Below are 11,875 nucleotides of genomic sequence, written 5' to 3'. Positions count from 1 at the left end.
ACATGAATGAGACCTTCTAAAAACTAATTTTTATGTTCTTCCAAAGACTTCTCCAAAAGAGTCAAAAGAGAACCTACAGATTTGGAAAAAAATATTTGACAATGACATATCTGACAAGGGACTTATCTCTAGAATTTATAGAAAACTCCAACACCTCAACAACAAAAAGACAAATAATCCAATTAAAAAAATGATCAGAAGATGTGAATAGACACTTCATCAAAGAGGATATTCAGGCAGCTAACAAACATATGAGGAAATGCTCACAATCATTAGCCATCAGTGAAATGCAATTCAAAACAACCATGAGATACCATCTTACCCTAGCACTAATAACAAAGGTCAACAAGACAGAAAATAACAAATGCTGGTGAGGATGTGGAGAGATTGGGACTCTCATACACTGCTGGTTGGACTGTCAAATGATACAACCACTGTGGGAAGCAGTACAGTGATTCCTTAAAAAGTTGGAATTAGAAATACCATTTGACCCAGCAATTCCATTACTAGGGTATATTTCCTAAAGAAGTGAGAGCCAGGACAAGGACAGACACATGCACACGCATGTTCATCAAAGCACTACTTACAAGAGGAAAAAGATGGAAACAACCTAGGTGCCCATCAACAGAAGAATGGATAAATAAACTATGGTACATGCACACAATGGAATACTTCGCAACCCTAAAGAATAACAAAGAATCTTCAAAACACTGCATAATGTGGGTGAACTTGGAGGACATTATGCTGAGTAAAATAAGTCAACCATAGAAGGACAAATATTGTGTTAGTCCATTATTGTAAAAAGTCAAGGAGAGGTTTATATATAGAAGGATATTTTCTTTGTTGATTACCATGGTGGGAGTGGAGAAGAAGGAACACTGTTAGATAGGTAGAGACAAGTATTGATTTGGGTGAAGGGAAGGGCAATGCACCAAATATAAGTGATGATCATGGTGGCACTGAGGAAGAAGAAGACATAGAGAAATGCATGGGAGGTACAGGCAACAAAGATGAACCCTTTTACACATACAGTACTGCATTGCTGTGAAGGCAAACATTGATCTATGGGTGGATAGATGGGTGGACAGGCTAAACTATTAGGTGGGTTTATGCAGGGGGGAATGTCCTCGTGACCATGTATAGGGTTGTCAGACAATGTTTCTACAAGTGTATTTGTATATTCTGTAAGAATTTCCAGGTATATATTAAAGCTGACAAGGGACAAGTTTGTAGTCACGTCTTGGGAGTGAGTAGTTGGGCATGTGGGCTCAGGGCCATAGTTGCAGGGGACATCAAACTCAAATGGCATAACATACTATACAAAACATTGTTCCACCTACTACTTTGCCAAGTAGCGACTGGGATCTTAAAAGCTTGCAAACAGACATCTAGATACAACGATGGGTCTCTCCTCATCCAGAGCAAAGAGGAATGAAGAAAACCAAAGACATGTGGATACAATTAGTCCAAACAACTGGCATACCATGTGATCCTAAGCCTAATGACTATGAGACCAGAACTAGATGGTGCCCATCTACCACTGTCAACCACTCAGAGTGGGATCTATGTAGGAGATCCTGGATAGAGAGGGAGAACAATGTGGAACAAAACTCAAAATCACTAAAAAAAGGGGGGGGGGTCAGGTTTGCTGGTCTGATAGAGCCTGATGGAACCCCTGAGATTATGGCCCCTAGCTGCCCTTCCAGTCTGGAATTAAACCCACTCCTGTGACTCCCAGCCAAGCAAAAGACAGGCATATGAACTGAACATTTCCATCAAGTAGATACACTCTTTGGAGAGATCAATCATGGGAGAATAGAAGGTCTGTGTATGCATAGGGAGACATCCCATGGGGCAGGAGTGCATGGGAGGGAAGGACACAGGGAAGAGATAACTATGGGGAGGAAGTGGGAGGGGAGCTGTTGCATTGTGGGGAATTTCAGTCACTGTCATGAGACAAAATGTATATGAGCTGCTGTATGGAAAGCATATTTGATCTGTAAACTTCCACCAAAATCACAATAAAAATTTAAAAAAGAAGACGATGACTGTGGAGCCATTTATGCCCCAAGATATTGTCAGAAATAGTGATCCAGTGAACAGGATTATACTCTAGACCAAGGATAGATTTAGCAGAGGATAATCTTGCACAGATACCAATGATACAAAATACCCACAATCCTTACAGAAACAGCAGAAGACAGACATAGAGTAGTCCCTTACAGACACCCATTGTGGGAGAAATATGCAATGGATCTACCAACTCAGGACCATTAGTACTGGGGGGCACCAGTCTCAACTGGCACAACAAAATACATAAAAATCTTATTCCTTAACTTACATTGGTGAATAGCGACTGGGGTCTTAAAAGCTTTCAAGCAGCCATCTAAGATGCAGCTGATGGTCTCCTATCATCGGAAGTGAAGAACAGTGAAAACAAAAAATAAGGGAATTTGGAAGCCATCAGCCCTAGGACATAATGGACCTCAAGATCAGAACTCGAAGGTGCATGACTACCAATGCCAACCACTTGGGAAAGGATCAAAACTGGAGATCCTGGATAGAGTGGGAGGAAAAATGTGGAACAAAATCCCAAAACACAAAAATGACCAGAATTACTGGTCTGATGGAGTCTGGTGGGACCCCCAATACTATGGCCCTGGGATACATTTTGGGCCTGGAATAAAACTCATTCCCAAGGGCTATCTCTTAGCCCAATAGTAGACAAGATGTACATGCAGACCCCTCAACCCAGGAAGATGCACCCACATACTCTATGGAGATGCATCCCTTGGTGCGATTGGCCACAGGGCACCAGAGGGGCAACATTCATATAGAGGAAATGCAGGACACACAGAAGTGCACAACTATGAGGGACACGGAGGGGGGGCGGTTACTGGGCAGGGAGGGGAAGAGACTGGGTTAGGGTTGGGGTGGTAATTGCGGAGTTAAAAAAAATAGCAATCCTTGGCAATTTGTGGAGCCTAGTGGCTGGGTTCCACCATTCATCTATCAGTTTGTTGTACAATGGTGGCTTGCATGTTACTCTGACACTGGAAGCTATGCTACCAGTATTTCAAATATAAGCAAGATCACACATGGTGGACAGGTTTCAATGGAGCTTACAGACTAAGAGAGAATTGGTCAACATTCAACTATTTCAGGAGGTAGTATACAATTAAGGGCCAATGGTATGGAAGGAAGAAGTCCAAGCTGCACTGAAGGAATTGGTGCAAAACAAGGCTCCCTGAACTGCTGGAATACCCATTGAAATGTTTCAACAAATGGATGCAGCACTGGAGGTGCTTAGTCATTTATGCCAAGAAACTTAGAGGACAGCTACCTGGCCAACCAACTGGAAGAGATCGATGTTTGTGCCCGTTCCAAAGAAAGGTGATACAATAGTGTGTAGAATGATCAAAAAAATATCATTAATGTCACACAAAAGTTAAATTTTACTGAAGATAATTTAAAAATGGCTGCAGCAGTGTATTGACAGAGAACTTCCAGAAATTCCAACCAGATTCAGAGGAGAGCATTGTCAGATGGATCTTGGCTGAAAGCAAAGCATACCAGAAAGATATTCATATGTATTTTATTGATTATGCAAAAACATTTGACTGTGTGGATCATAACAAATTAGGAAAACATTGCAAAGAATTGGAATTCCAGAACATTGAGCTGTGCTCATGAGAAACCCATACATAGACCAAGAGGCTATCATTCGAATAGAACAAGCAGATACTGCATGGTTTAAAGTCAGGAAGACTGTGGGTCAGGGTTGTATCCTTTCACCATACTTATTTAATTTTTATACTGAGCAAACAATCTGAGAAACTGGACCATATGAAGAACATGGCATCAGGATTGGAGGAAGACTCATATCGAACAACCTTTGATATACGGATGACACAACCTTGCTTGCTGAAAGTGAAGATGACTTGAAGCACTTACTGATGATCAAACATTGCAGTCTTCAGTATGGATTACACCTCAACATAAAGAAAAATAACAATCACAACCAGAGGCATAAGTAGCATTAAAATAAATGGAGAAAATGTTTAAGTTGTTAGGGATTTCATTTTACTTGGAGCCACAATTAATATTCATGGAAGCAGCAGTCAAGAAATCAGACAGCATACTGCACTGGTAAAATTTGCTGCAAAGGACCTCTTTAAAGTGTTAAAGAAGTAAAGATATCATTTTGAAGATTAAGGTGTGGCTGATCCAAACCATGGTATTTTCAATTTCTTCCTATGCAAATGAAAGCCTGACAATAAATAAGATCAAACAAAAGTTGATGCATTTGAATTGTGGTATTGGTGAATAATACTGAATATACTATGGATTTCCAGAAAAATGAACAAACCTGTCCCGGAATAAGTGCAGCCGGAATGTTCCTTAGAAGTGAGAATGGCCAGACTTCATCTTACCTGCATTGGTCATGTTGTCAAAAGTGATAAGTCCCTGGAAAAGGATATCAGCCTCAGTAAAGCAGAGGGCCAGCAAAAATGGGGAAGACCTCATTGAGATGGATTGACACAATGGCTGCAATGATGGACTCAAGCATAGCAAGGATTGTGAAGATAGTGCAGGACCGGGAAGCATTTCATTCTGTTGTACATAGTATCACTGAGCTGGAGCCAACTCAACAGCACCTAACAACAACAATGGCTGAATTCAATACTGGGAGAAGTAAAGGCTAGGTGGGTAAACCCCCACTATGATCATTAATTGCATGGCAAGAATCAGCATGAATTCAGTTCCCAGATGGAGTACATTCAGTTCTCACTCTCTCACATTTCTACTTCTCATCACTAGCCACTTACATGGCAATTCATCCCTCTGTCCCAAACAACCCAAATTTAGATCAGACCTCATCCCTAGCTCTCCTAAACTGGGTCAGAACATCCCTGGCCACCTGATGCCGGGGGAAGCAGCCATATGTTCAGAAGTCTGCATAACTCCTTGCACTTCGGACAAGCTGTTTTTCTCTCTCTTTCCCTCTCTCTCTCTTTCTCTCTCTCTCATTCCCCGGGACTAGGTCACAACTTAGAAAGACTCTAAGAAGTCTTTCTCTATCATCAAACCACCCAGAGCCAGATCTACACAAATCAACTCTGTACTGCCATTCCCTGCTATCTCATTGCCCCTGATTCCTTTATTGCCTATAACAGCTCACAAAATTCACAGAGAGTATGGGAGCTCTGGTAGTGTAGTGCCTAAGGCATTTGACTGCTAACCAGAGATTGGCAGTTCAAACCCACCAGCCACTTGTCAGAAGGAAGATTGGATAATCTACTTCCGTAGAGATACAGCCTCGGAAACTTAAGGAGGGGTCATTTTGTTTTGTTTTGTTATGCCTATAAGGATGGAGCAGGACTAGGCAGTGTTTTGTCCTGTTGTACATAGGGTCTATATGAGTCAGAAATGGCTCAACAGCACCTAACAACAACAACATAACAATTACCTATACTTCCAGTTACCCATTTATTATAACCAGAAAGGATACAAAGAGACATATCAGGCAAGTTTTGGCAAATTTTTGAGCAAGGGGCCTCACTTTCCCCAGGGATATTTCACTCCCTCTTCTGTGGATGGATGTTCTCACCTTCAAGGAGCACCCAAAGAGTGCTCCAAGATTCTGGGTCCCTTAGTCATCAGAATCTCAATTAATATGCATGACTTGGGACTTAATACATAATTATGATTCATCTAATCAATGCATATGCATGAATGCATTTGGTCTCTTCTCCTTTCCTGAAGTTTGTCTACCAGGTGTGGAGCCTGCCTAACCCCTATTTGCCCAGCTATTTTGGAAAACAAAGGCATCTTTATTAAGCCATTATTTTCAGAAACCAGATTCAAAGAGCTAAACCAACTTCTCTGTCCCACAAACACCAAAAGAAGCAGTAGAGATGAGACAAAAGGCAAAGAGAGCTCTGCTGAAAATACTATCATTTGAGAGTGACTATGTACATGTCCAAGCCTGCATACGCCCTCTGAGAAGTGACATAAGAAATTTCAAATAGAGGAATAAATAAACTTCACTAAAATAGTGCAGCTAAGTCTAAACAAATACATGAGTGAGTAATGACAGTAACAACTTCCAGAGGGTGGAAGGTATTAAGTATTCAGAGTTACTATAATGTATTACCTAAAATGTTCAGTTTTCAGCAACATCAACAAAAAAATAAATCATGCAAAGAAACCAGAATCATATATCATGCAAAAAAAAAAAAAAAAACAACAACAACAACAACAAAGTGTGATTCATATATGAGGCAGGGGGCCAGGCTGGGTTGTAGCAGGCAACAGAAACTTCCCAGGAGAAAGCCCCAATAATGGACTTAACAAAAACTTCAAAGTAATCATTAAAAATATATTTAAACAATTAAAGGAGCCATGCTTAAAATAATGAAAGACTGTATGTATGATTAAATGTTGCTTTTGTTAGGTCCCATTGACATTGCCTGACATTGCCTGGTCTTGTGTGATCCTCACAATTGTTGTTATGGTTGAACCCATTATTGCAGCACTGTGTCAATCGTTGTTATTGAAGGTCTTCCTCTTTTTTGTTGACACTCTATTAATGATGTTTTTCTCCAGAACAAGTCCTTTCTGATAACGTGTCCAATGTAGGTGAGATGAAGTCTTGCCTTCCTTGCTTCTAAGGAACATTCTGGCTGTATTTCTTCCAAGACAGATTTATTCATTGTTCTAGCAATCTGTGGTATATTCAAATTCTTCATCATTATTATAGCTCAAATGCATCGATTCTTCTTCACTCTTCCTTACTCATTATCCAGCTTTCACATGAATATGAGGCAATTGAAAATATCATGACTTGGGTCAGACACAACTTTGTCCTCAAAGTGACATATTTGCATCTTTTTAAAGATGTCTCATCAAATAGAGAATATAAATAAAGAGACAGAAATTATTTTTAGAAAGAAAATGTAAACATTGGAGTGGAAAAGTAAAATAACTGAAATAAAAAATTTACTAGACAGTCTCAACAGATTTGAATTGACAGAGGCAGAAATCAGTGAACTTGAAAATAGATATATAGAGACTACTTAAGCTGAAGCACAGAAGAAAGGAATGAAGGCAATTGAACAAAGCTTCAAAGAATTGTGGGACCCCCATTAAGTACACCAACTAGTTCATAATAGGAGTATCAGTAGGATAGGAGAGAGAGAAATTAACAGAAAACGCATTTTTTAAATTTACTGATAATTTGATGAAAAACATTAATCTACACATTCAAGTGAGACACATGCAATGATTTCAATATCAAACATCACAGTAAAAATGTTGGAAATCAAAACAAAGAAAAAAATCGTAAGAACAGCAAGAAGAAAAAAACAAACAAACAAATGGAAATAAATGGAAAGACATCCTGTGTTCATGGATTGGAAGACTTAAAATTGTTAATTCTAGCCAAAGCTAATAAGAGAATGCAATACATATCAAAATTCCACTAGTCACTTTTTTGCAGAAATGAAATAAAACTAATCCTCAAATTCACGTGGAATTGCAAGGCAACCCAAATAGCCAAAACAATTTTGAAAAAGAACAAAGCAGGAAGACTCACATATTTTAATTCAAAACTTACTACACAGCTATAGCAATCCAAACTGTGGTGTTGATATAAGAATAGACATATAGACTAATAGGCTACAATTGAGAACTCATAAATAAATCCATACATCTATGGCAATTGACTTTCAAAAAGGAAACCCAAGTTCATCAAATGGGAAAAGATAGTCTCTTCAACAAATTGTGCTGGGGTAACTGGATCTACACATGCAAAAGAATGAAGTTGGAAGCCCTACCTTATACCATAAATGAAAAGTAATTCAAAATGGATCAACAACTTAAAAATAACAGTAAAACCAAGCACTCTAAGAAGAAAACATAGGGGTAGGTATTAGGACTTTCCTTTTGACAATGGATTCTTAGATATGATGATAACAAAAGCACAAGCAACAAAAGAGAAAGTAGATATATTGGACTTCACCAAAATTTAAAAAAAAAAAAAGAAAGAAAAACCTTCTGTGGATCAAAAACATTATCAAGAAAGTGAACAGACAACTTACAGATGAGAGACAATATCTGGAAAACAAATATCTGATTAAGTTTTAGTATCCAGAATCTAGAAAAGAAACTTCTATAACACAACAATAAAAATTAAATAACTCAATTAAAAATGGGCAATAGACCTGAACATACAATTCTCAAAAAAAATCTATACAATTGACCAACAAGCACATGAAAAAAAATGTTCATATCATTAGTCATTGTGGTTAGCTGGTTAGTTAGTTACTGTCCAGTCTATTTGGACTCATGATGATCCATTTGTGCAGAGAAGAAATGCTCCATAAGGTTTTTAAGGCTGTGATCTTTCAGAAGCAAATCACCAGACCTTTCTTCCAAGGACACTCAGGGGGTCTGATCCACCAAACATTCGATTGATAGTCTAACACTTAACACTGTGTGCCACGCAGGGGACTCTTCATCAGACATTGCAGAAATGCAAATCAAATTCACAATGAAATACCACTTCATGACCACTACCAAACCAAACCTACTGCCATTAAATTGACTCCAACTCATAATGACACTATAGGATAGAGTAGAACTGCACCTTAGGGTTTCCAAGGCTATAAATCTTTAAGGAAGCAGACTGCCTCATCTTTTTCCCACAGAGTGGCTGGTGTGTTTGAGCTACCAATTTTTTGGTTAACAGCCTAGAGCTTTAACCACAATGCCACCAGACCTCTTTCACGCCCACTAGGATGGCTATTAGTTTTTTTTAAAAAAAATAGGAGGGGACAGATAACAAATGTTGGCAAGGATGTGAAGAAACAGGATCCCTTGTCTATTTCTGGTGGGAACATAAAATGGTGCAACTACTGTGGAAACAGTTTGATGATTACTCAGTAGTCAAAAATGAAATTACATGTTACTCAGAAATTTTACTCATAAGTGTATACCCAAAAGAATTAAAAGAAGGGACTCAAACAGATACTCAAATACCAGTGTTCATTGTCAACATTATTCACAATCACAAAATGATAGAAACAACCCAAGTGTCTATCAACAAATAAATGACAAACAAAATGTGGTTTATCCATAATATAAAATCTTATTTAGCCATGAAAAAAAGAAGTCCCAATACATGCTACAATATTGATGAGCATTGAAAATATTGTGCTGAATAAAATAGATATATAACACAAAAGAACAAATACTGTATGATCCTTCTTGATCATATATGAATGATCTGGAATAGTCAAATACATTTACACAAAAGTTTATTCGTGGTTATCAGGGAGAAGCAAGGATGAGAAATTGTTAGTGTGTAAGTATTGAGTTTCTGTTAAGGTAAAGAAAAAGTTTGGAAGTAGATAGTAGTGATTGTTGCACTACATGGAGAATGTAATTAATGTCACTGAATTGTACACTTTAAAAATGGTTAAATGGCAAATTTTATTATATATATATTTACTCAAGTTTTTAAAAAGAATAAAAAGCATAGGAATAAATTTAATCAAATATGTATAAAACTTATACTCTGATAATTATAAAACATTGTTGTAAGAAACTAGAGAATACCTAAATAAGTGGAAATACATTCCATGTTAATGTATTGGAAGACAATATTCCTCAAACTGATCCAATATAATCCCTATCAAAATCCCAGTACATTCCTTTCAGATATTGACATAGTGATCATAAAGTTCATACAGAAATTCAAGAGACCCAAAATAGTCAATATAATCTTAAAAAGAAGAAAAAATTTGGAATACTTACACTTTCTTCTTTAAAAACTTACTACAAAATTATAGAAATCAGATTGCTTATTTAAGAAAACTTCAATTGATTTTTTTTTTTTTTTTTTGAATAAAGAACTTTTACTGACCTTCCTTAAGTGCTATTCATGAAATGATTTCTCAAATATAGCTTTACAAATAAGCATGTTATACATTGAGATCTTACTGCATATTTACCTTTACTTCATTGCTGAATATAAGCACATATATGTTGTTGTTAGGTGCTGTAGAGTTATCTCTGACTCATAGCAACCTCATGTCCAGCAGAATGAAACACTACCCAGTCATGTGCCAGCCCCATGATCCTTGCTATACCTGAGCCCATCGTTGCAACCACTGTGTCAATCTATCTTGTTGAGGGCCTTCCCCTTTTTCATTGTCCCTCCACTTTTCCAAGCATGATATCCTTCTCCAGGGATGGTTCCTTCTGACAACATGACCAAAGTAGGTGAGACAAAGGCCATTCTTGCTTCCAAGGAACATTTCGGCTGCACTTTCTCCAGAACAGATTTATTAGTTCTTTTAGCAGTGCATGGTACTTTCAGCATTCTTCACCAACAACACAACACAAAAACACGAACTCTTCTTCAGTCTTCTTTTATCATTGTCCAGCTCTTTCACATATATGTTGTTGTTACGTACCTCGAGTCGGCCCCGACTCATAGCGACCCCTCCTTGGGTTTCCGAGGCAGTATCACTATGGAAGTAGGATTGCCCAACCTTCCTTCCTAGGAGTGGCTGGTGGGTTTGAACCACCAGCCTTCTGGTTAGCAGTCAAGTGCTTTAGCCACTATGCTACCAGAGCTCCTTCATATATGAGGCTAATGAAAACACCACAGCTTGTTCCAAGCACACCTTAGTCTTCAAGGAAACATCTTTGCTCTTCAGCACTTGAAAGAGGTCTTTACAGCAGATTTGCCCAATGCTATACGACATCCTGATATCTTGACTGCTACTTCCATTGGTGTTGATTGTAGAACCAAGTAATATGAAGTCTTTGACAACTTCCATCTTTTCTCGTCTATTGTGATGCTGCTTATTGGTCCCATTGTGAAGATTATTATTTTCTTTATAATCTTTTGTTTTTATTGAGGTATAACCCAGACTGCAGACTACAGTCTTTAATCTTTATCAGAAAGTGCTTCAAGTCATCCTCACTTTCAGCAAGCAAAGATGTGTCATCTGTGTATTGCAGGTTGTTAATGAGTCTTCCTCCAATCCTGATACCATGATGTTCTTCATATAATCCAGCTTCTCGGATTATTTGCTCAGCATAGAAATTGAATAAGTATGGCGAAATGATACTTATTCACTCCCTTCTTGATTTTGAAGCATGCAGTGTCCCCTTGTTCTGTTTGAACAGCAGCCTCCTGATCTATATACAGGTTCCTCATGAGTGAGATCAAGTGTTCTGGAATTCCCATTCTTCTCAATGTTATCCACAATCTTTTATGATCCACACAATTGAATGCTTTTGCATAGTCAATAAAATGTAAGTAAACATCTTTCTGGTATTCTTTGCTTTCAGCTAAGATCCATCTGACATCAGCAATGATATCTCTAGTTCCACGTCCTCTTCTGAATCCAGCTTTCATTTCTGGAAGCTCTCTGTCAGTATACTGCTGCAACCATTTTTTAATTATCTCCAGTAAGATTTTACTTGCATGTGATATTAATGATATTGCTCGAAAATTTCTGTATTCTGTGGGATCACCTTTCTTTGGAATGAGTACAAATATGGATCTCTTCTAGTCAGTTGGCAAGGTAGCTCTCCTACAAATCTCTTGGCATAGCTGAGTGAGTGCCTCCAGTGAGGCATCCATTTGATGAAACATCTCAATGGGTATTCTGTTAATTCCTGGAGCCTTGTTCTTTTTTTTCTTTCTTTCTTTCTTTTCTCTTCTTACCTCTTCCCAGTGACTATCCCTCCATACTCTCCTGTGCCCTGAGCTGTCTCCCTGTGCATAAGCAGCCCTTCCTTCTCCCATGATTGTTCTCTCCAGGACGTGTGTCTACTTGAGGTAAATGTTTAACTC

The sequence above is a fragment of the Orycteropus afer genome, unplaced genomic scaffold (assembly GCF_000298275.1).
Source record: "Orycteropus afer afer isolate SDZICR_OR568_19922 unplaced genomic scaffold, OryAfe1.0 scaffold00236, whole genome shotgun sequence".
Taxonomy (NCBI): domain Eukaryota; kingdom Metazoa; phylum Chordata; class Mammalia; order Tubulidentata; family Orycteropodidae; genus Orycteropus; species Orycteropus afer.
Note: the sequence above shows the minus strand (reverse complement) of the source record.